This window comes from Ursus americanus, chromosome 11, assembly GCF_024610735.1.
Source record: "Ursus americanus isolate L20-20 chromosome 11, mUrsAme1.1.p, whole genome shotgun sequence".
Lineage (NCBI taxonomy): Eukaryota > Metazoa > Chordata > Mammalia > Carnivora > Ursidae > Ursus > Ursus americanus.
This window is the reverse complement of record NC_142137.1, coordinates 47110855-47134976: the sequence shown is the minus strand read 5'-3', so window position 1 is coordinate 47134976 and position 24122 is coordinate 47110855. Positions and strand designations below refer to the sequence as shown.

Below are 24122 nucleotides of genomic sequence, written 5' to 3'. Positions count from 1 at the left end.
AAAAAGAATAAAATACCCAGGAATGAATTTAAACAAGGAGGTGAAAGACCTATACACTGAAAACTGTAAGACACTAATGAAAGAACCTGAAAAATAAACAAATAAATGAATACACCATACTCGTGGATTAAAAGAATATCATTAAAACATCCATACCACCACAAAACAATCTACAGATTCGATGCAATCTCTATCAAAATTCCAATGGTATTTTTCACAGAAATAGAACAAATAATTCTAAAACTTGTATAGAACCATAAAAGCAATCTTGAGAAAGAACAAAGCTGGACTCTGATTTCAAACTATATTACAAAGCTACAGTAATCTAAACAGTATGGTATTGGCATAAAAACAAGCACAGAGATCAATAAAACAGAATAGAGCTCAGAAATAAAACCCATGCATATACAGTCCACTGATTTATGAAAAAGGAGGCGAATATATACAATGGGGAAAAGACAGTCTCTTCAGTAAGTGGTGTTAGGAAAACTGGACAGCCACACTCAAAAGAATAAAACTACACTGTCTTATACCATACACAAAAATTAACTCAAAATGGATTAGAGACTTAAATTGAAAACCTGGAACTATAAAACTAGAAGAAAACCGGTGGTAAGCTCCTTTGTACAAATCTTTGCATTGAATTTTTGGATCTAACTTTATTTTTTTTTAATGATTATTTATTTATTTATTATTTATTTATTTAGGGAGAGAGAGACAGCACCCCTATGTTCATCACAGTATTATTTACAACAGCCAAGATATGGAAACAACCTAGTGTCCATCAATGAGTGAATGGATAAAAAAGATGTGGAATATGTATATATACAATGGAATACTTCTCAGCCATAAAAAACAATGAAATCTTGCCATTTGCTACAACATGGATGGATCGTGAAGGCATTATGCTATGTGAAATTAAACAGAAATTTCACTTGTATGTGGAATCTAAAAAACAAAACAAATAAACAGCAACAACAAAAGCAGAGACTAAAAAATACAGAGAAGAAACTGGTAGTTGTCAGAGGGGAAGGTGGGTGTGGGGATGGGAGATATACAAGGGGGTTAAAAGGTACAAACTTCCAGTTATAAAATAAGTAATTCAGGGGGGTCAGAAGTACAGCGCAGGGAATATTAGTCAATAATATTGCAGTAACTCTGTATGGTGACAGATGGCAACTACACTTATCATCATAAGCACTTTGTAATGCATATAAATGGGGAATCACTGTTATATACCTCAAACTAATATAATATTGTATATGTCAACTATACTTCAATTAAAGAAAGGTTAAAAACAAGAAAGAAATACCTATTGGAAAATAAGAAGCATGGAAACATAAATGACTTAAGCATTTAATCCAAGAAATCAAGTAAATAACACCCACAAATATATAAGGAAGAAAATAATAAGATAAAAGCACAAATAATAAAAGTAAAAAAGCAAACATGGTAGAAATAAAAATTCAACCCAAATTTTAAGATTCCAATAGTTTTTTCATATAGGAGTATTAACAAATAATTTTCAATTTTTTTGTACAGTGTAGTAAAACAACATATATATTAGTTACTATAAGAAAAATAAGTTAATTCTACTTTGATTTCAATATAATTAACAACTTTTTCACCACCCATGGTTTAATCAGGTGTTTTGTCCTGTGTCTCAAGTAAATGCCTACTATGAGTTGTCAAACATTTTCTTCTAATAAAAAGCAAAGTTCAAAACTGCACCTGTCTTAACTTCAGGAAATGTCATATTTCTAGCTTTTTATTAAATGCATTATAATTGTGGTCAAAAGTACAAACTTCCAGGTATAAAGTAAGTCCTGGGGATATAATGTACAGCCTGGTGACTAGAGTTAATACTACTGTAGCCTATATTTGAAAGCTGGTAAGAGAGATTTTAAAAGTTCTCAACACGAGAAAAAAAATTTGTAACTATGTGTGGTGATGCACGTTAATGACACGGTGTGGTGATTATTTTGCATCTCATACATATATTGAATCATTAAGTTGTATACCTGAAACATGATGTTATATGTCAACTGCATCTCAATAAAAATTTTTAAATAGCCTTCGAAAAAAACGCATCATATTAGCTGAAGCAGCTTCTTCCTCACTCAATGATTTTAGGGATGAGAACAAGTTGTGTTTAAGGTTCTCTGACTTTCTCGCGGTATTCAAAAACATTACTTCAGTAACCATCATAACCTGCAACCTTAAAGCATTACTTGGAAAACACCGCCACCTCCTGGCTCTTAAGACAAAGTGCATCAAAGACTGCAGGTATATACCTTGCAGATAATTGTGGGTTTGGTTCCAGACCACCATAATAAAGTGAATACCTCAATAAAGCAAGTCAAATGAATCTTCTGGTTTCTTAGTGCATATAAAAGTTGTGTTTGCACCACACTGTAGTCTGTTAAGTGTGCAATAGCATTATGTCTAAAAAAAATCAATGTATATACCCTATTTAAAAGGTACTTTATTGCTAAAAAATGCTAACCATCATTTGAGCTTTTAGCAAGTCAATCTTCTTCCTGGTGGAGGGTCTTGCCTTGATGTTGATGGCTGCTGACTGATCGGGGGGTGGCTGCGGAAGGTTGGAGGCTGTGGCAATTTCTTAAAATAAGACAATAATAAAATTTGCCAGGTGGATTGATCTTCCTTTTAAGAACGGTTTCTCTATAGCATGTGATACTGTTTGATAGCATTGGGCCACTGTTGGAACTTTTTTCAAAACCAAGTCAATCCTCTCAATCTACTACACCTACTTTATCAACTAAGTGTATGTCATATTCTAAATCCCTTGTTGTCACTTCAACAACCTTCACAGCATCTTCACCAGGAATAGACTGCAACTCAAGAAAACATTTTTGCTCATCTGTAAGCAGCAGTTCCTCATCCATTCAAGTTTCAACATGAGATTGCAGCAATTCAGTCCCATCTTCAGGCTCCACTTCCACTTCTCGTTCTCTTGCTTTTTCTACCACATCTGCAGTCACTTCCTCCACTGAAGTCTTGAGCCCCTTAAAGTCATCCATGAGGGTTGAAATCCATGAGGGTTGCAATCAACATCTTCCAAACTCCCATTAATGTGGATATTTTGATCTCTTCCCATGAATCACAAATGTTCTTAACAGCACCTAGAATGGTGAATCCTTTCCAGAAGGTCTTCAATTTACTTTGCCCAGGTCTACCAGAGGAATCACTATCTGTGGCAGTTATAATCTTATGGGAATGTGTTTCTTCAATAGTAAGACTTGAAAGTTGAAATGACTCCTTGATCCATGGACTGCAGAATGGCTGCTGTGTTAGCAGGCACGAAAATAACATTAATTTCGTTGTCCATCTCCATCAGAGCTCTTGGCTGACCAGGTGCATTGTCAGTGAGCAGTAATATCTTCAAAGGAATCTTTCTGATTCCTCAACAATGGGCTTAAAATATTCAGTAAACCATGTTATAAACAGATGTGCTGTTATCCAAATTTTGTTGTTACATTTACAGAGCACAGGCAGAGTAACTTTAGCATAATTCTTAAGGGCTCTAGGATAATCGGAACGGTAAATGAGCACTGGCTTCAACTCAAAAGTCATCAGCTGCATTAGCCCCTAACAAAAGAGCCTATTCTTTGAAGCCAGGCAGGGACTTCTCCTCTCTAGCCGTGAACGCCTTAGATGGCAACTTCTTCAATCTAAAGCGGTTTCATCTACACTGAAAATCTGCTGTGTAGTGTAGCCAGCTTCACGAATGCTCTGAGCCGGACCTTCTGGAGAACTTGCTGCAGCTTCCACGTCAGCACTCGCTGCTTCACCCTGCACTTTTCTGTTACGCAGACGCCTTCCTCCCTTACACCTCATGAACCAACCTCTGCTGGCTTCAAACTTTCTTCTGCAGCTTCCTCACCTCTCCAGCCTTCACAGAACTGAAGAGAGTGACGGCCTTGCTCTGAATTAGGCTTTGGCCGAAGGGAATCTGGTGGCTGCTTTGATCTTCTATCCAGACCACTCAAATTTTCTCCATATCAGCAAGAAAGCACACATTCGTGTGTTTACTGGAGTAGTACTCTTAATTTCCTTCAAGAACTTTTCCCTTTGCATCCACAATTTGGCTTCCTGGAAAAAGAGACCTAACTTTTGGCCTATCTCAGCTTTTGACATGCCTTTCTCACTAAGCGTAATCATATCTGGCTTTTGATTTAAAGCAAGAGCTGTGTAATTCTTCCCTTCACTTAACACTTAAAGGTCACTGTAGGGTTATGAACTGGCCTAATTTCAATATTGTTGTGTCTCGGGGAATAGGGGGGCATGAGGAGAGAGGGGAACAACCAGTTGGTGGAGCGGTCAGACACACACAATTTTCTTGGTTAAGCTTGCCATCTAACATGGGTACATTTCGTGGGTACAATTACAGAGTAACATCCAAGATCACTGATCACCATAACAAATACAGTAATAATGAATAAGTGTGAAATACTGAGAGACTTATCAAAGTGTTGGAAAGATGGTGCCAATAGATTTGTTTGGTGCAGGATTGTCACAAACCTTCCATTTGCCAAAACACGGTATCTGTGAAGTGCAACAAAACCAGTTATGTCTGCACTACATTTCATATTTCCCATTGCAGGAAAGATATTTAAACTGAAAGGCTACAATAAACACTGTCATCAAAACAAGGCAAAAATACCCCTAAAATCCAGTAAAAAGCCAAAAGAACAAAACCAAATAAACCCGAGAATACAGAAAAGTAGAATCTAGCTACTTTAAAGAGTATTCAAGTTGCATCTGAGGATACTGAGGGAGGGGCCTCCACACCTTAACCACAAAATTACCACCCATGATTTGAGAAACAGCAGAAGTAGGGGAAGACTGAATACAGAACAATTTGCAAACAACATGAACCCTCATGGTCTCCTGGAAATTGCTCTTTTCTACCAGTGAGGCATGCCATCCAAGCAATCTCCTATTCTTTAAGAAGCTCTCAAAATAGCACATTAGGAAATAGACATTTTGTGCCCAGATTCCAACAGATTACTTGATAGTCTCTCAACACATGCCTGTGACCAAGCTAACATTTCGCCTTCTAAAAAGACGGTGTTCTTTCACATCTGTTTAAGAGTACAGGAGATACCTTACTTCTTAACTTTCTCTTCTGGAAATTGGTGGGATCACTGCACCTCACCAGGTGCTTTTAAGGATTAAATACGGTTATCTATGTCCAGTACATAGCATACAACATGCGTTCATTAAATGGTAGCTATTACTGTTTGATGGATTCACAGGTAGTTGAATTTTATTATCAAATAGTATTATTTAATGAACTGATGCAAAACCTGAGAACAGTCACACTAACAGATGGAAAAAATGGAGATCACAACAGGTTAGGCAGGGGTCAGCAAACTATGGACAATGGGCCAGTGGCTATTTTGTGTAAAAAAAAAAAAAAAATTTTATTGGAACATGCCATGCTCAAGTATTTAGCTAATGGCTCTGTGACACAGCTGAGCAGTTATTACAAAGACCAAATGACCCACGAGTCTAAAATAGTTACTGTCGGGTCCTTTAAAAAAAAAGTTTCTCAATTCCTGGGCTAACCCAATGAGGCAGTATCAATAAAATAAAATGTAACGTTGACAAATTTTAAAGCCCACATTTTTATTAAGATAAACAAAACATCTGTTTGTCATGGTCCTTGACTGAACCCTGGTTTGAACGAGCTGTAAGAAGTATCTGAGGGCGATCAGTATGGATCTGAGTGATAGATGATATTGGGGAATTACTGTTCATTTTGTTATGTGGAATGATAAGAGTGGTGATGGAGACAAGTATGCTTGTTTTTTAGAGATGCACACTAAAATATTCAGGGAGGCATGACATGTGTATAAGTTACATGAAAATACCAGCATTTTTCATTGTCTGAACTGAGTAACAATTAGATTTGGATAAGGTTTCAGATGACCCCCTCGATGTTGGCATCTTGCCACAGGAATCAAACAAATTGGGACAATCTACTCTGAGATACAGATATGGATAGTAGATATAATTGTATTTTAGGACCAAAAAATGTCATGTTACTATTTCATCTCTTAACAATGGTTAAAACTAGGGGACAGATATATGGGTACTCATTATACTATTCTCTCTACAACTCTGTTTGAAAATTTCCATAATAATTTTAAAGGGTATTTAAGAAAAAGACTTTACTTCACACTAGGTCCTATACTAAGACAACATGAAATTGTAATTACTTAAAAAACAAACAAAAGCTAGGTTAGACAGAAGTGCCCAGGAGCAAAGGCCTTTTTTGTGACTGAAACATCTAGAATGTCCTAACTTATCATTTAAAGAGGGCAATGATAACCAGATGTCCAGAGGAAAGTAGGATGGTATGAAATATAAAAATAGTGTGTGAGGAAAGTCTTGGGATATTTAGCACGGGAAAGAAAAGATAGCAGTTGTTCTCAAATATCTGAATAAAAAGGAAACTGACAGAACCAGTTAAAGTCACATGGAAGCAGACCTCATGAAGCCATACCAATAAACAAGGACCTGCAAAGCAGTAGGCTCCAGAGAAGAAAAGTGTCAAAAAAAGAGGCGGCGGGGCTAGAGAATTAACCAACAGTTAGGAATGATACAGAATGAGTCTTCCATTCAGTGGAAGAGGAGACTAGATGGTTTCTAAGATCCCACCTAATTCTAAAATCCCAGATTCTAACATCTTAGAGGCAGACATGCTATAGACACACTTAGGAATTATATACTAAATTTTGATTTTAATTCTAGAGCTATAATGTTAGTTTAGTTAAATTAACATCCCAATTCTCAACTTACCATTTTCCCTTCAACATGCATTTGTGTTCAAAGGGGCAGTAAAGGAAGACAGTTGTTAGCAGCACTCAGGGGCAAGGGTATAGGCACACGACCCCAACTGCAACCCTTTCACTTGTGTGGCAGCGTGCCATTCCATCATGGGGACATTTTCGTGCATGGCACAAGAGCTTAGACTTTAGGGGCTCATCCTTAGGGTTGGCATTTTTGTGTTCTAGCGACAGGAAGAAAATTTTACTAATAGTAGGCCTGGCCTCAAAAACTCTTGTACTTTCCAAAGGAAAGGATTATATATTATGTCACCCATATTATATAAAACATTTAACAAATACTTGAGTATAAAGCAACAGTATTTGATATACAAAACCATTACCACATTAAGCTAAACAGAAAGTTAAAGTATCTTCATTACTTTTGCCTCCACCTACTACCTATGACTCTGTCTAATATACCAGTTCTGAAGAGTAGTAAGCAGGTAACATTCATATAAATAACTTGCATCGAAATTAACTGTTAAAAATTTTTTAAATCCATATTAAGAAAACTTAAAAAAAACTGTTTTTTATGGAAATTAATTAACAACAACTGGCGACTTGTCAGCATACTTGCTATTTAAAAAAATAGTAAGGAAAAAATTTTATGCTTCAATCAATAAAAATATTTGTAATGGTGCCTAAAAGGTAGTGGAGGAAAATTTAAATGATGCTGATTTTCTGAATGAGTGCTTAGTAAAAGATAAGTCAATGGTTTACATTCTTGTGAAAAAGTTCCAGTTAAGAAGATATTTTGTGATTTATGAATACATAATCTGGGGCCCCTGGGTGGTGCAGTCGGTGAAGCGTCCAACTCTTGGTTTCAGCTCGGGTTGTGAGATCAAGCCCCAAGTTGGGCTCTGCACTTAGTGCAAAGTCTGCTTGAGATTCTCTCTCCCTCTCCCCCTCCCACCCATGCTCGCTCTCAGTCTCTAAAATATATAAATGTATCTTTAAAAAAATGCATAATCCAATATCCATCTCATATTAATGTTTAAACAGTAGCCTACTTAAGAATTTCACTATTTCATCATGCACTAAAACCTATCTATAAAGTAAGAAAACCTGGATCCTGTGGAAGCTATGTGACAGTGGGCTAGCTCTGAACTGTTCCTACACTTGTTTGTAAAATACACACAACACCATGCTTGTTTTGAGGAACTAATGAGCACCTCGCAAATCATAATAATATGTTCAATTAAAGTAATGCCATATTAGTCAATATTAACATTAATTAATGTATTATTGTGGATAAGAACAGAAATAGCACATTTTACTGAATACAACTTGAAATTTGGAAAATCAAATTCAAAAAGATGAGAAATCAGTTGTATCAATTCCTTATTAAGAGCAAAATTTATTTTGGATACATTTCTCTCTCTTTTTTAAGATTTATTTATTTGAGAGAGAGAGAGTACACACACGAGCAGGGGGAGGGGCAGGGGGAGAGGATCCAAGCAGACTCCCCACTGAGCGAGCCTTACGCAGGGCTCGATCTCAGGATCCATGAGATCACGACCTGAGCCATAATCAAGAGTCGGACATTTAACCAACTGAGCCACCTAGGCATCCACCTGATATACTTCTTATTATTTCAAATAAATGGTCTTAATACATGATTTTTAAGTAAGATAGCATGTCATTTTCTGATTACATAAAAAATACTCAAAGAAAAACAAGTCATTCATAGTCCTACCACAGTGATAATTGCTAAGCGTTTTTCCTCTATGCTCATATAGGCACGTGTTTCTAGGCTTTTGAATCCTTCTACTTATCTGCATATTAAACAAGATTGAGATCACACGTATATGCGGTCGTGTTTACTCAACCAAGTATTTTGTCAAAATCTTTGGCAATCTGAGATATGAAAGAAAGCAAAATTGAAATAACTGCTGAGGGTGAACTTAAATACTAATGAGGGTGAGCTTGTAAAATATTACTCCTCATATTTACTCTATTTAACGGTCTCAGGTCCTTTGTTCATTTTCCTTCTGAGATTCCTTACTGATTCATGCAAGCTCTTATATGTTAAAGAAAATTAATCTTTTGCCTGCTTATATTATTCCTTCTGCTAAAATTCTTCACCTGGCTCACTCCTATTTGTTCTATAGCTCAGCATCACCTTCATTCAATCAATTCCATAACAATAAATTGGAAATCTAAGCATTAGGCTTCCTGCTAGGGGACAGGGCTCCAGCAAGAACAAGACCTGGTAGAGGGAATTCAGCAGCTCTCAGCTGCGAAGTGAGTTGAGAGTATGAACCATTCACACTCAAAGAAGGGTAGGCATGGCTAGAGTGGAAAGAGTGGCAAAGACCAGGCTGCAAATGCAGTGAGGGGCCAAATCATGCCTTCTAGGCTATATTAAGGATTTTCACATTCATCCCACGAGTAATGGGGAACTAAAAGAGAAGCAAGAAATGACATGAAGTATTTGCTTTTTAAAAATATATCACTGGCACTTCTGTAATGGAAGAATGGACTGGATGATAAGAATGGGCAGGAAACTCAGTCAGGGTCTAGTGGAGCAGTCCTGGTGAGAGAGGACAGCAGTGGAGACCAGGGTGGATGAAGATGGAAAGTAGTAGACAGAAGAGCAACATTTTTGGGAGATGAGGGAACAGAGCTTTGTGGCTGATATGGGGAAGAGGAAAGGAGAGATGGAGGATGACTCCAGGTTTGTGGCCTAAGACACTATTTACTGAGACAGAAGCACTGGAGGGAGAGTAGGTTGCAGAGGCGATGGGACAAGAAGGAGGGGTAAGGATTCTGCTGGAGAAATGCTGAACTGAAGGAACCTGTGAGACACCCAAAGGGAGGTCCAAAGCAGACAATCAGATAAGAGTCCATCACTCAGGACAAGTCAGTCTAGATTAGAGGTGAAAATTTGAAAACCCTAGTATAGAAGGTAATTAAAACCATGACGGGTAAAATAAGAAATCAAAGGAACTAAGATATCTGATCCCTAAGACTGAGCCAGGGTATCCCTACTCTTGAGTCCCATTACCACGTTACTATGCAAACCAGTATCACAGTATTTTCCCACACCATAGTGAAATTTCCTATTTATTTATGTTGCCCTGGTAGACAATAGACTCCTCAGAAACTCGATCAAATCTTACTTATTTCTGTACCCAAGCCTTAGCATAGTTCCCAAGATACTAAACGCATTCAATAAAATGTCTGCAAGAGCTTAACTGTTAGCTTGAGATCAAAAAGCAGTATAAACGCACACACACACACACACACACACACACACACACACTAAATTGTAAGAGCTTAGACTCTGCAGTAGATCACTTGGGTTAAATTCAGACTCTACCATTTAGCAGCAGTGTGACGTTGGGTAAGTTATTTAACGCCTCTGTGCCTCAATGTCCTGATCTATAAAAAAAGGCAGGTAATAGTACCAATCACAGAGTGCTGCAAAAATTGATATTTCATGCAAAACACAGTAAGCATTCATATTTAGCTACTCTTATTGCTACAATTATAATCTCCTTGCTTCATCTTCCATGAATAGAGAAATGTTCAAAAATGGAAAGGATTTCCAATTATTTGTTGTGGTCCTTAAGCTCTGGAACACAAAAACAGGTCGTGTTCCTTCAAGTCTAAAAGCAAGGGGGTAAAAAATAAGGAATATAATTTTGATGTATCTAGTAAATGAAATTAGTACTTTAAAAAATAAATTTAGCAGTGATTAAAAAAAATCCCCAATAGTAACAAAACCATTTTAAACCAAGTGTTGATTGTGTGGGGTTTGGGGCAGGGGGAGAGGGCTTAGGGGAGAAAGAGAATAGGAAGAGAGAGGAAAAAACAATCTGACCAACTCTACATATTACAAAATGTGTATTTTGCTAACTTCTACTTAGCTAGGTACCGGCAAACACAGGTAGACAGAAGAGTGACATTTACAAATTAAATGGTAACGCAACTGTTTATCATGTTCATTTCTAAGTGCAAATTTATTACGTACATTTCATTTCACTTGTAACGCATCAATTTTCTCCAACAGGTCTATATGTCTATATTTTCCCATATTGTGGGCTATCATTTCAAAAATTAGTAAGTTTATCACTTTATAAAGAATCTTGATATTTGTCCTAACTTACCCCTAAGTAGCTACAATTTCTTAGACTAATTAAGCCGTTACTTGATAATAAGCTAATAAAAGCACATACTTTTAAGAAGATTATTATTTTCTTTTTAAGTATACATGTTAAGTCACTAGGTGGCTAAGAGACCAAATAACCCCTCTCTCAGCTTCTGGCTGGTGTCAGGGTTGGCATGCATAAAGTTCAAGCTCCTCTGTATTCTGATTTTTACTCAGGGGTGCGAATACAGGGTTCAAACTCGAATGCTGACAGCTCGCCAAGATTTAATCAAGAGAAAACACGGCAAGGTGAAAACACAACATGTGAAACTTTATATTTTGACAGTTACCTTTCAACTGTTTTTACAGGTTTACCTTTCATATAACCTGTGTGCTCTTGTATAGACAACCTGTTTAAGGTCTATGTCACGCATGACTGCCATTTTAAGAAAAGGAAGGTAGAATGATGAAGTAAGTTGGCTAGTGGGAAAACAGTACACAAAGTTCAAACTTTTCTAGGTAAAAAATAGTTTTTACTATTTAGTAAAAAAGTAACATACTTAAATAAGAGCAAGTAGGGTCAGAGAATGAATACTCTTTCCACATGTAAGCACCATTAAGAATTCCTAATTTTTCTCAGACCTGTCAGGTTTTTCATTGATTGGGGGCTGTGTCACTCAAAAACATTTGGTAAGGAAAACAGGGCTAAAGAGTAGAAGAAAGCCATAACATTTTTTAAACTGGAAACTGAGGTCTATGAGAAAGTCTAAAACTATTTTAAAATAGCACAACAGTAAGCTGAGTAATTAGATAACATACAAGTAAAAGAAAGGGTTCTTACACAGAACATAAAACAAGAGTGATAACGAAGTTTTCTGACTGGAACACTAGTTCTTAACCATTAAGAAAAAAGATAACAACAAACAAAATAAAAACTACGAAAAGCCTCAACTCCCAGAGATGTTGATTAACTAACCTTCGTAGGGCCCTAATTTTTAAGAACATTCCTAAGCTGTTTCTAATGGGCAGCCAGTTGAGAGCCACTGGGCTGAAACGCCAATAGGTCATCAAAGTAATGGTATTTCCCTTTCAGCAGGTCCTTAAAATGGGCTCTATTCTCATATCAGGACTGTTTATCATTAGAGAACATCAAGACTTCTGCACTCTGTTTACCATGCATTGTTTCCTTAACTTGATTCACGCATGAAACCTTCACAGTCTGCCTTGTCCTGAATGGTATGAGATGTTGACGAATGAGTTGCTCACTGCTGAATCTGATGTCACAGTTGAAACTCCCTCCTACTGGACCTCTCCAGAAGATAAAACACTGGGCATTCCTGATTCTCAAAATTCTCCCTCACCACCCCCTATTTTGTGGCTTCTGAGGCACCTTTCCTATGTTCTCCTGCCATCTCAAATACTTCTTTCTGCTTCTTATATTGGAAGTTCTTCATTGAAATCCATGACAGTCCCTGAAAGAGCTCAACAAGAGGTTCCAGAGGGGAGGAACCCCTTGAAATTGTATACACACAAATATGGATGCTTACCTGAGGAGGCCATTTTTTTTTCCATATTCTCAACCCGAGTTTAAGATCCCTGAAGTTTATAAACCACTGCCATAAATCCTTTCTCTCTTTAAGCTTTCCAGGCTTCAGTTGCTATCTACAGAGTTTATGGTCCCTACATCAATCCTAAACCTATCAGAGATCCGAATCCATATTCCTAACTGGCTGTTTGGCATACTCATTAAATTAAACCAACATTTCCAAAATTAATCAGTCCCCTCGGAAATACTTGTGGTCTCTTAATTCTTACTTTCAGTCGATGAAGCCACCCTCCAACACTCACACACCTGAGTCAGACTTTTCAGAATCATCCTTCAGCTCTTCTTTTTTCTCTTATACCCAGGTAACTTTTCATCTAACTTTTTTCTGCCTCCAAAGCATCAGCATTTTATTTGAGGCTTTCTCATGTCCTTATGGCTACAGCCTTCTAATGGAACTCTGCCTGCAGTCCCCACAATCTAGTCCATCTACCAAATAAGCTACCAGAATTATCTTCCTAATTGTGCCACACCCCTGCTTAAAGAAAAGTCTCTTGGCTCTCTTCCAAGGACAAAATAGAATCTAGCTTGCTTGGCTTGGAATGCAGTGAGCTCCAAGTCTCCAATTTACCTTTTGTAACCTAATCTTCCACTTCCAACACACCTTAACAATCTCAACTTTTTACCATTTCTCCTGCAATAGCAGCACTTTTCCTAATTTTGTATTTGCCTAGGATGCCCTTTCCTCACTGCTTCAACAGACTCGTACTTGTAAGTGGATTCACCGAATATACAGCTGATGTGAACCAGGGACCGTGGCTGGACGCTGGGAATACAGCTCAGAACAAAATGGTCAGGGAAGCCACCCCCCACAGCATCTGTAGAATCTGACAACAAACAGACACACAATTAAAACGACGAGAGAATGTGATCTAGGTTAGAAAGGAAGTAAGATGACACAAGAGAAACGCTAGGGGGAATAATGCAGGCAGGTCTCTTAACTTCCTCAGAGATGACAAATACTTAAAATGAGATCTTGCAGGATAAGGGGCCAGTCATGAAACACTGAGAGAGGGACTCCAAGCAGAGGGCGCTGCAAAGGTCCCGTCTCTGTCATCACTGTGTGCTAGGCTGTCTACCACACTGTTTGAAGAGAACTGTCTAATACAAATGTGTGTCCTTAGAATTTGGCCTAGCCGGCAGGTGGTCATCGACTCAGTAAATAGTTGCTAAATTAAATGAATAATAAATGAAATGAATAAGACCAATTAAAAGAGAGAATTGTGGGGCTGGGGAATAAGTAGGAAGGGCAGACATTTTTCACGATAACAAATAATCTCAGTAGCCCCAAACCACTCAAGTTCTCTAGCAGCCTCCTATTATTTCCTTATTTAACTTGCTGGTATGTTCTGCTTCGTGTTCATACACCTAACAAGTTATTATTGATTTTAGTTTAGACCCCCAGATCCTGAAAGGTAATTGTGTTTCAGGAGCTTTTACAAATACAGAAACATGTTTCTGATGTAAGGAAAGAATTGTTTTAATTAAAACACATACATACAGATCCTAAGCACTTTTGATGTATAAATATTCCCTTCCCCTTCTCCTAAGAGTTATAGTCTCCATTTTAACCCAAGGGTCCTAACTCATCCATAATCTAAGTTCATTCCCTGAGAGCTGGTTATAGACTAGCTAACATGTCAGTTACTTTCAGCACGTCAATCATCCAATTGAATGGGTATGATGATAAAGCCATCATTCGTCTCTTTAACAAGTGATAGTGAGGATATAACACAAGACAAATTAAGAATGTAGCTTTAGACCTTTGAAACTCTTCCAATTTAATAGGCCCCAAACAAAAAGCCTAGAAAGAGTAAATTAAAAGACACACATTCTTAATGGACACACAAATTAAACAATTATCCAAATAGTACTGTACTATGCACTAAAGCAGAATTTTCAAGATCACTGGCCACCCAAAGGTTTTTCTCTGCTACACTGACATAAAGATTTCCATTAGCAATATGCTGCAAAGAAGATGATAAAAGTATTATTCGCGTGGCTTTTCATCAGTTGACTTTTAAACTGTTGACCTGTGTCACATACCTTCCTCTAGGTCCCCCATCACCACCAAAAAAGGAGTAGAGAACTGGGTTAAGAAATCTAGTGTACCTTTGACATCAGCATACCAAGTTCATGCTGAGGAAGGTCTAATGTACTGGTGACTATACCTTCAGCATGGTTGTGCCTTCCACATCTACCCTAACCTGGCACCAGCAGAGATCCTGGGATACGGTCAGCCCACGAGCAATTAAAGGATGCTCATTACAACGTCAGTAGGTTACACATGCATACCATAACTGGAGATAGCCAAGAAGCTCACTGTAGCCATAAGCTGGTAAGAAAAAAAAAAAGGCTTTGTTGCTCAACAAAAGTATTTGGAAAATTAAAAAGAATGGGGTGGTTCTTGTTCCACAAAAGCTTCAGGTTTACTATGAATCTTAGCTGAGGTTCAAACAATGATGGGTTCCATAAATGTTGACCATAGTCAAAAACCAAATTCATCTTCGTATTTGTACTTTTGGATTACACATTAGCTTTATTGTCTTTATATCTCAAGGACAGCAACACCTATTCCTGAGAAAGTGTGGTGGAAAGAACACTAAGGAAACATTAACAATGTGTTAGTCAAACATTTATTTCAAAACAGGCTTTTATTCTGGACAATACTGACACCTTAGAGACCTGTTTTTGTAAAAATTTCCCACTTCAGTCCTTAGAATATCTAAAATTAAAGGATATATGTAAGCGTGTATGTATATATCAATATATCTATATCTATATAGATATCAGTGAAATAGCCATGACCATTTCTTTGCTTATCTCAGTATTTTTCAGATCAGAATCTACGATGGCTATGGGGATAATGTTAACGATACTCTATCAATACTCAATCCATCTGGTCAACGTAGTGATTACTCGACTAAATCAGCACTATCAACTAGACTTCATTCTCTTTAAACAGGAAAACAAAAGCCACATGTCCAAATACAAGCATACTGACCAGTGTTCTTACGGGGAAATGGTATAAAAACCAACTAAAAAAAACAAAAACGGCACAACATGGTAGAAAGAGTTATACAACTCCACTTCTGTACATGTAAAGCGTTACATATTTTAATAGCATGTTTTATATAAACTTCTGTAACATACATTTTATAAAAATATGATGCCAACTAAAAACCAAGAGCTGGATATTAGCCAAAATGGGAAAGAACAGTTTGCAATTCATTGTCTACATGAAAAAGCAGAAACATTTATTTTCTGTCAGCAGTTTCCAATGTCCATATAACTAAACTAAAACATTTGGACTTAACTTTAAAAAGTTAACCATTTCAATAACAGCCTAACCAAAGCCACGATGATCAAGTTATTCCCCTGATGAGGTAAGCCTCAGTATGGTGTTGGCCGTACCATAAACAAACAATTGTCCAATCTTAGGCAGTCACTCTCGAGCCGCCTGAATTACTGGAGCAGAGCAGCAGTTTCAGCTACTTCTAAAATTACAAGAAAGCTACTATGTAGAACATTTATAGTGACACAGAAAACTCAAGTTAACTGGCTTGACAAAGACACCAAGGAGTTTCAAGTTTACCACCATTTCAGGTTATACAAGCACAAATAGTGTCCTCTAACTTTAAAGACGAATTCTGCTAAATGAAACCATCGGGGTCTACTCCTTTTATTCAGAAGCACCGTACAGCAAAACAAGCGGTCAAGTCCACAGGGTAATAGCATTTCAATAGCTGCTACGTGCTGCCAGACCAGGCTTTGTTGGCCTTCCTTTTCCAAGAAACAGAGATGTCTCTTTTTACCCAGTCCATCTGCCATAAGTGATAACCAGATGCCTGTGTGATCATTCAAAATTAAAACAAAAGTGCTTCCTTCCCCCCAAAACCCAACAGCAGAGATGAGTCCCACAGTCAGTGACCACAAATCAAGAATTTCGATGCTTTAATAGAAAGCCCCCAGAGGGAAGAAACAAAGCATACAGCTGGTTCACCTTTCATGTGCTGCCTAGTACGGCGGCTGGGAGCACCAGCTCAGGGTTCTCAGCTCGCTGTGCTGAGCATTGTTCTGGTGCTTTACACTCAGCTCTCACAGAAACCCCCACAGCCTCGTGCTAATATTAACCCCATACTGCGGTTGAGGAAATGGGGGAATCAAGGCAGTGAAATAACTTGCTCAGGGCCACATCATCAAGAAGCAGCAAAGCCACTATGCTGAACACAGATAACTTGTACCCAGAGTCCATGCTCTCAGGCGCTGTATCAACCCTAATCCCAAGAAAGCATAACTGATTTTGATCAAAAATGTCCTGCCTCACAATGAAAATACCTGTAATTTATCAGCAAAAGACGGTAAGCACCTGATTCTTTGAACTATTTAATTAATAAAAAAATTTTGACTTAAAATACTAAGAGTCATCCACACATGTCCTGAGAAAACTCAACATACTCTCTGCTTTGCAGTACTCTTGCTTGATGAATGAATTCTCTGTGGTCAAAGGTGCCACCCAAACTTTTGTGCTGCATTTTTTTGGTGAAATTTTAAACAGTTTCATTATTGATTCCTGCATGAAGGCCGATCTGAACTGTCCCAAAATTCACGTGTATTTTTTTAACATTTAATGGGATCCCTAGCAGCATGTCTCCCATACAAAACAAGCCATTTAAACCAAACTTTGAATTTTATCACCAGTCGCAAGATAAAACCAGATGAATATAATTTCTGATACAACCTGATCCTTTTTCATTAATGACATACTTCTGGAATCTTGGTTTTTCCACAACTACACAAATACACACACTCTATCTCTCTACTTAATAAAAAGCTATATCACAATACAAAAGTCAAATTCGCATACGTGGCCTGGAAAGACCTCAAACACGCACATACTCTTTCTCCTTTTTGAAACTGCCCGAGGCGGTATTCAAGGGACAAGAGAAGAGACTGCATCTACTCAAGGCAGTAAACCATATTTTTATCATCTGAATTGGTCCAAAAAAAAAAAAAGGCCCCAATCATGTTAGAGAAATTTTTGCTGCTTAGAACTCGTAGCCAGCATAAAAAAGTTGAAATTGTAGGCATCAAGAATTAGGTTACTAATTAGATTAGATACCTGAAAGATTTCCCTCATCTACCAGATAACTCCCTATCCTTTTATTAACATGTTAATCTTCAAACATGCACCCACACGTGCATGACATTACTATACAGTAGGATGGCAACTCAGGGTCCTGATCCTCAAGAAACTTCTAATTTAGCGGGCATGATGAAATCTGTACACCAACTGAACCAGGCAGTATGTAACATAGGGTCTGAAATTCACATTTGTGTGTCCTGTTTTGGTATTCATGCACATCACGTCTCTGCTATCTACAAGTGCACAAAAAGCACCTGAAGAGAAACACCCTTCACTCAGCTGTACGTACCTGATGTGGCATCAGGCATATAAAAGGTGCAACAAATATGAATATAAATTTCAGGAAATCCTTGTTTTTTAATTCAAGTGTCACAACACAGTTAAATTTTCAAAGCACTACAGGTTTTCAGTTAGAGACACTGTGGAAATATTCTATAAATTCTTCTAAAATAAATGTAAATTTTATTTTTCAAAGCAATAATAATTTCATCACGTGGTCGATGATGCAACAGAAGGAAATCAATCACCAGATTATACAGCCCTCCTTCACCTAAAAACAACACTGACACCCACTCAACTAGATTATACAATATTTATTTTAAATGTGTGACATCCATAAGAAATAACAATCTAAAAATATTCAGTTGCATATTTCACATGTATTTGTTCTACTTCAGAGCAAATTCTGCACATTCTATATATGTCTATAGTAGTTCCCCTTCATCTGTGGGGGTATGTTCCAAGACCCCTAGTGGATGCCTGAAACTATATAATACCAAACCCTATATATACTACATTTCCCCCTAAACATATGTCCTTATGATAAAGTTTACTTTATAAATTAGGCACAGTAAGAGATTAACAACAATAATAAAATAGAACAATTATAACAATATAGTGCAATAGAAGTTACATGAATGCGGTCTCTCTCTCTCTCAAAATATCTTCATGTACGGCACTCACCCTTCTTTTTGTGATAATGTGAGATGATAAAATGTCTGTGTGTTGAGATGAAGTGAGATGAATGATGTAGGCACTATGACCTAGTGTTAAGCTACTATTAACATTCTGAGGATCATCTGCTTCCAGACCATGGTTGACCGAGGGTAACTCAAACCATGGGAAGCAAAACCACAGGTAAACAGGGAACTACCGTATATCCACAAAAATTTTGAGACAAAAATTTTCCACATAAAGAAAAGTTTGTGGAAATCGCTTAAATCGTTCCCTCAAATTTGGCAAAATATAATTTCGGTCAAATATTCAGATGCGGAATAATCAGAAAAGACTGATGTTAAGAAAAGTTTTTCTGAATAAGCATCATGAAAATCTGAGCTTCAATTAAAAGCACGCAGTAAAATCCACAATACTCTCTTACCTTTAAAAAGGTGACTATGTCTACAGTTATAATACTGCCACTTGAACTTCAAAAACACCTTTAATTCTGAAAAGTTACAATATTTTGTACATGTCTTATTTCAATACAGTCTTCTGAGTCTCAGCCTCAGGCTCTTAACCTGTTGTATTGCACAAATACAATGAACATAGACATGTGACATGACCACTCCAATTCTCCAATTAAAGGGGAGGGATACAGAAGGAAAATACAACAAAGTAACATTAATGAAAAAGATATATAGGCCAGCCACATAGGTTGAAAACTCCGTAAGAAACAAATAATACAAACAGCACAAAAATCATTTTGATTGAGGCATGATTAAATAAGGGAAGGAACTAAAATACCACCAAACACTGGGAATGTTGTAGTAGAGAGCAAGGAACACAGAAATTGGGACTGTTACTAAAGTGGAAGCTAGGCTTGACCCCCACTCCAACACGGAAGGGATAGAGGTAAACAGAAATAGATCTAGATAAGTGAGCACAACGGCAACCCCGGACTGAGGACATTCACTAAGTCTCACAGGCACTATGAAAACCTTGGGACTCAACATCCAACAGCCTCAAGTGTGGTCATCCCCCACGATATCCTTCACAGAAGAACAGCTTTATGAAAAGATTAAACAACAGTCCTTGATTCGTTAACCTAAAGGTGACAATACAATACTGTGTTTTTCTTCTAAGGAGTCCTAAAATGCAATTGTAAGTTTCCCAATGTTTATACTTCCCATTAAAGGAAACTGTCCACCTATTTGCACATCCGTGAACTTCCTTTAACAAGAGACACTGCACCTCAATTCATCTCAATTCCATGAAAATGCCTGAGTTAAAAACTCTCTTCTGGCACCAGTCAACCAATCAAGAACACTTAATAGCAGATCATTACAGTTTCTGATTTTGAAGGCAGAGAGTATGAAAAGAGGGGGCTGGGGATAAGGATGACACATTTTGTTTAAGACAAGCCAGGCTTAGCAGAAAAAAGTGGGAGACAAACAGAGGCTGTGGTTGACATAATTGCTTCTGTGACTTATCGGTTTTATTTTCATCTTCAACCCTCGATTTTATATGAAGAGCTTTATTCTCACTGCACACAAAAATGAAATTCTCTAGTAGGTATATGTAGCCTTTTCAGTATGCCACAGGGAAACCTCATTTACTGACCTGGAATGATTTGGGAAGGCATAAAACCATTAAATAGTGATGTAAAGCATAAGGAGGTAATATAAGCTGATAAATATGTAACTGGATGTATCAGACTGTGAATAATTTTTCAAAACAGAGATAACAGTCCCTTCTCCATTTGAATGAACTGCCATTTTCTCAAACTTTAAGAGACAGCAGATTATGCTCGAATAGCTCACTCTTTTCCTTGTATTTCTCTTTTTCAGTTTTCTGAGTGATTCAGTAATTGGTTCTTCACACAAAAATCACACCAAGCTTGTTTCTTTTTTTCTTTTTCTTTCTTTTTTTTTTCCTTGAGCCAATTTTAAGGCACTGTTCTTAACCCTAAATACCCAAGCCCACGCTGGTTAACTGCCAGTGTCGCTTTGGAACTGCAGGTGACAGATGCAGCCAGAGAGCTCACAGATGTGGACTGGCTGCAGTGTGAGTCTTATTGCAATGAGCACATTGACAGAGTCCGCAGATGCACATCTCTGCAGAAGGAGCCTTAAAAACCGTCATTCGCAATTAAATTTACTTTTAGGGCTCTTAACTGGCTATCATTAAGCACTTATCCCAAGTCTCATCCTTGCTCAGCCCTACCCACAATTCATTCTATCTTCCTTAGTTCCAGACCCTTCATCAAACCTAATTTGGTTAATAACAATAATAGTAATAAAGCGGGGCTGTTGGCATTGCCAGCACCAGGAACCGGCGAAGGTGCTATTTGGGAGCCTTCCCGCCGCAGCAGAGGCCGCTGAAGTTTTCTGGGAAGCAATGGACCCCTAGCATCTTTGCACGATCTTTCTCCCTCTGGGTGAGAGCTTCACAGAGACAGATGGGGAATCACCCTTCTCCTGTCTTTCCCAGGGGTGTCTAACACGAAGAATAAAATACCTCTTTTCTTATGCTACACCCTGCTCGATAACGCTCGCAGGCAGGGACGCCCCGCCCCCACGCCGTTATCCCCGATGAGCTCCCCAAATATCACCCTGTCCTCCTAAGAAGTAGACCCTCCCTCGGCCCCCGGACCCATTTCCCCCACCTTAGTTCATCTCCTCGGGTCGTCCGCCCCCGCACCTCCCACCCGCAGCACGGCCCGGCCCGCACACACGAGCCCCGGCACTCAGGCCGCCCAGTCGCCCGCGCTGCCCCCGCCCAGGGTCGCCTACGGGGTTACCGTGGGAAGAGGGGGCGGCGGCAGAGAACGCGGCGGCAGCGCTGCTGCCGGTTACGTCGGACGCGAAGGATAAGCTGGAGGACAAGGATGATGATGAGGCGAGCGCGCTCCCCAGTCTCCATGGAACTCCCGCCCCGGCCCGTTGCTAGGAGCCCCCGAGGCTCGGGCTCTGTCTTTCGTGCTTTGTTGTTCCGGGTACTGGGCGGCCGCTTCTTCCCCGCGACAATAAATAGACCAGACGCAGGGGGAGCATAGAGACAGCGCGCGGGGGCTAGAGCGCCGCCGGACAGGGTGCCCCTGGGTTCCTCGCTAGCCAGTCATTTCCGGCTCTCACTGCTCCCGTCACTTTCCCCCCCGCCCCTTTCCCCACTTTCCCTTCCTCCTTCCTGGTCCCCCAAGGCAGGCCCCTCCCGCTCCTGGGCTTGGCGACGTCCGGGTATTGGGGGCAGGGACTGCTATTGGGCTAGACTTTTTTTTTTGCTTGAGGACCGCCTAAAAAGATTTCGAAAAAACTGCGTGACCTTTATACATTGTTGCGGATATTTAAACATAAGTACGTAGTTCCTGGCATACAGTATAATATAAAAGGACTTTAATTTTTTGGCAAAACCGGAGAACTTTCTCGTTAGCTCATTCAACTTAAAGGTCCACCATTTAACATAATTAGCAAAACTAGTTCTCAACAACTAAGACATTTTCTGTCTGAAAAAGTCCTATTTCGCTTTTTCAGTTAAACGCGTTGATTTACGACATCGCGATAAAGCGTTCATTAAGGAATTCTAATTCTAGTCCTAAAATACAGCGACAGGAGATGATTAGCGGATGGATGGATGGATGGATGGATGGATGGATGGATAGACAGATAGATGGACAGATAGAAAAATAGGGCAAGGGAGCTTAGGTCACACTTCTGTCGCCTCTGCCTTCGCTGTTCCTTACTCAACTTGGGTTTGTGGTCCGGGTTCCGCCTTAGAGCCCGAGCACTTCAGAGGCTTTTACGCGGTGTAGCCAGATCCGGGAAGGATGGACGGGGGAAGAGGGCTGCTGCAGGCTAGGGTTGGGGCGCCGGTACAGAGTGGCGGGTCAGGCCAACGGGCGTAGGAGGGCGTTCACTCGCAAGCCGGGCACCTGGGGACTGAGGCCCTTCCACGGCTCTGCGCCCAGGTAGCCCTGGAATGATCCGGGGACCCCGGAAGGCGCACACTCGCCAGTTTGAACGGCCGCGCTGGGGCCCGATGAGCCCTCGGGGATGGCCTAAGAGAAGCTGCCGGCGGGAGCGAGACTCGAGTAACGGCTTGGGCAGCGCCAGGCAGTGCAGAACCCTGAGACGCCCCCAGAGTCCTACTCTCAGGCAAGCACGGGCCTCCGTTCCGGAGCTCAGCTGCTGCAGTCAGAAGTCTCTGACCCTGGATGAGGCCAATGGGCAGCTCTGATTTAATAAAAGGCCACAAGGCGGGATCATGGGTACCTGGCCTCTGATTGGTGTGACTCCTGGATGAAAAATGATAAAGCCACTGTCCTTTTGGGAGAAAAGAGGAGGGCTGACTTCAGGAGATTTGGGAGTATGCAACCATCAGGGTATTTTATTATTTATAGGGTCTCCAAGAATGCCTCTTGATCTTTTGCTTCCCACTCTGTTGAAAAAATATCTGGGCATTTAAAAGCCCTGTAGATTTATGGAATTTCCATTTTGTTTCAATTTCTGTACTAACATATTCAAATAATATTAAATAATTATAGCTTGTGTTAGGCATAAGTGAAGAAAATAAACAAGAAGCTTTATTGGAAAGTTATGTCTGTGTGTTAGTGGGGAGTCGACTTTTAGCGGGTAACATCAGCTCTTAACTGGAAGGGATGGGAGTGGAAGGGATGTTCATAAACTGCTAACGGGCAGTGGGAACAAGATGCTGAGAGTTTGCTATGCTGGAGCATTAGGGTGGATGGGGTATCCTGATCAAATCAAGGGAAAGAGTGACATGAGATGAAATTGGAGAGAAACTAAGGCCTGAAACCTTCAGTGCCTTGTAGACATACAAGGGAGATTGGATTTTCTACCAAGCGCTAGGGGAAGTGAAGGGTTTTAAGCTGTAGCATAACATGGTCTGATTTACCAAGGGAATGACAAGGGAAAGGCCATAATCCAGTGACTAGTGCCACCGCTGAAAAGTCAATTTTTCCTGCAACAGTGACCAATTTTAAGGTCTATATGAGGCAAATTTCTTTCAGGGGACTAGCAAGATACCTGGTATAAACCATGTCAATTGCTTTGGAATCCCTTTTGTCATACATTAGTCAACGATTTGTCTCACTACAACAGTTTCTCATTCTGGAAATGGATTTGGTTTTGCTGCAAGCACCATTCTCCATAGACCTATTGAATGTCTATACACTATCACATTAGCCCATACACCGTTCCTCTGACCAAGGAAGTCACTTCATGATGAAAGAAGTAAGACAGTAAGATAAAGTCTGTGGGCTTCATTGGTCTTAGAATATGCTCCATTATTTAGGTGCCAGGTAAGATTATAATATTACCCATTATCCAGGTGCTAGGTAAGGTTAGAATATACAGTATATGTCCCAAACCAAGACTCTCCATTAACAAAGAAACTGACACCTAGGCTGGGAAAATAGTGAGATTTATCTGTTAGATCAGTGCTACTGAAAATGTGTGTATGGAC

The 24122-nt window shown here is 39.3% G+C and overlaps 1 protein-coding gene across 1 annotated transcript in view; it reads right to left on the bottom strand.

Moving 5' to 3' along the window:
- TBPL1 (TATA-box binding protein like 1) overlaps positions 1-21734 on the bottom strand; it is a 33165-nt gene extending 11431 nt beyond the window's left edge. The window contains exon 1 of the mRNA XM_045805507.2: positions 21442-21734. The gene's annotated coding sequence lies outside the window, so the exon portion shown is untranslated. The remainder of the gene's footprint in view (positions 1-21441) is intronic.
- Positions 21735-24122: the final 2388 nt, after the last annotated feature.